At 61.9% G+C, this 1921-nt stretch overlaps 1 protein-coding gene across 3 annotated transcripts in view; it reads left to right on the top strand.

Annotated features, from left to right (window-relative positions):
- The first annotated feature begins 11 nt into the window (after window positions 1–11).
- ELOVL1 (ELOVL fatty acid elongase 1) overlaps window positions 12–1921 on the top strand; it is a 5567-nt gene continuing 3657 nt past the window's right edge. Inside the window, exons 1-2 of one of the 3 annotated variants that reach the window (XM_027773905.1) lie at window positions 25–136; window positions 661–809. The gene's annotated coding sequence lies outside the window, so the exon portion shown is untranslated. Of the gene's footprint in view, window positions 137–660; window positions 810–923; window positions 947–1921 lie in introns of those variants that run through there. The other 2 variants (XM_006153745.3, XM_014589859.2) reach the window with 2 other exon arrangements.

Here is a 1921-nt window from a genome sequence, read left to right as displayed (position 1 = left end):
CCGCCCCGCGCCCTCCCCTTCTGGTGACAGAAAGTCGGCCCAGCAGATGAGGAAGTGGCAGGCAGGCTGGCCCTGGGACTTCTCTCTGGCTCTGCTCCCTGCGATCCCTCCACCGCTGCCCGCCTGGCCCCCACTGGTGAGTCTGGAGCTTCCACGGGCTCTCCACGTGCCGGCGCCCCCTGCCTGGCCCTCGCGGCCCGGCCCGGCCCAGCCCTGCCCTGCCCTCCCCCAGCTGTGGGCGAGGCTGTTCCTGGGGCGAGTGGATGGGAGGTCCCAGCTCCCTGGGGCCGGGCCTCACCAGCACCCTCCCTCCCGCGACACCCCCGTCCCCGGCCCCCATTTGCTAAACCTAGCTCTTCCTCCCCTATCCCCTGCCTCTCCTCCTCCCGTTTCCCCCTCCCCCTTCCTTTGCCGGTCTCCTATTCCCTTCCATCCATCTTAAAGGAAGGAAGGAAGGAGCTGAGTTTTCCTGTGGGGGACACACCCAGACTTCCCTCCCACTTGGGCAGAGGGCCTTCCCAGAAACCTTGAGTCCCTCCTGACCTCCAGGGTGTGTATGGAGGTTTGAACTTGGAGGGGTAGTGGCTGGGAGAGATAACAAGCTGGCAAGCTCACGTGTGTCAGAGGGGAACCGTGCATAAGAGCATGCCTGGCCGGTAGGCCCTGCCACAGAATAGCAACCGGCAAAGTGACAAAGTGACTGAGAGAAGAAGGACGGAACCCCTGTCGTTGGCAAAGCAAGATCTGTGCGTGCCGCGTATGGAGTGGGTAACTGGAAGTTTCCCCACCTCCCAGTGGCTCACACTTGTGTGAGTAAGCCTGTGCATGTGCCTTCCAGCAGACGTGGGCCTGAGTGTGTCAGGTGTACATCTACGCCTTGGAACGTGGGGCCTGTATGAGCTGGTGTGTGAGTGCCAGTGGGCATGGTGACCACTGCAGGCTCAAGGTTAGAAACCATGCGTGTCACAGTCCAGCGAGTCCGGTTTGGGTGGGGTGACAGGCAGGGCAGTCGCTGGCAGGAGGGACGTGGGCTCTGTGTGTGTGAGCGTGCACGCGTGCATGCTAGCCCTTGGGGTGTGCCTGTCATTGGGGTGGTGGGCAATAGAGAGCTATGTGAGAAGCAGGTATGTGCAAGTGAGAGGGTGTGTGTGCATGTGTGTATGTGGATGTAGGGTGTGGGATCTGAGTAACACGGGTCTGAAGAAGTGTGAGGTGCCTGCAGCTGTTGGGGAGCACATGGGATTTGCGTGTGCGCACATGTGTGTGAGGAACGTGCTGCAGCCTCTGGTGGCCGTGTGCGGTTTGCGTTGTTGCTTCTCGCCTGCACAGGTGGGTCTCAGTGGAGGGAATCTGGGGCACCTGCTGCCCTGGCGGTTGGAGGAATGCCTTGTCCCTCTGGGACTGTCTCAGTGTCCCGGGCTCTCCTGGCGCTGAGCGAGAGGCTTTTGTGTCCCTGGGAGCCCTCCCCTGACAACATTCCTTCGGGCTCCGAGGGGGAGGTGCCTTAGCCCTTTAGGACCCCACCCTGAGGGAGGAGGAGATTCCTGAGACCTCCCCCACTCTCCCACCTCCTCACATGCCACAGGCTTCCCTGGCCCTCCCTGGAAGGGAAGGGTGATTGTACCCATTGTGAAGTAGGGCATACTGAGAATCTATGACTGGTTCAGGAGAGGATGCTGGGTGTGGATTTTCAGCAGCTCAGCTGGCCAGGGCTGGGCCTAGGCTGGGCCTGGGCTGGGACTGGGGGCGGCGGTTTCTGGCTCAGGACCTAGGACCTTGGCTTATCTAGCTGGCCCTGGGTGGGTGGGTGGGTGGGTGGTGAGTGTGGGGCTTTAGTTGGCTTTCCCAATCCTCGTAGGTCCTGCTCCTCCAGGCACTGACCTGTGGCCTGGACCCACCCTCCACCCCCTGCGCAGTACAG

The sequence above is a fragment of the Tupaia chinensis genome, unplaced genomic scaffold, assembly GCF_000334495.1.
Source record: "Tupaia chinensis unplaced genomic scaffold, TupChi_1.0 Scaffold000387_1, whole genome shotgun sequence".
Taxonomy (NCBI): Eukaryota; Metazoa; Chordata; class Mammalia; order Scandentia; family Tupaiidae; genus Tupaia; species Tupaia belangeri.
This window is presented reverse-complemented; position numbering and strand designations above follow the sequence as displayed.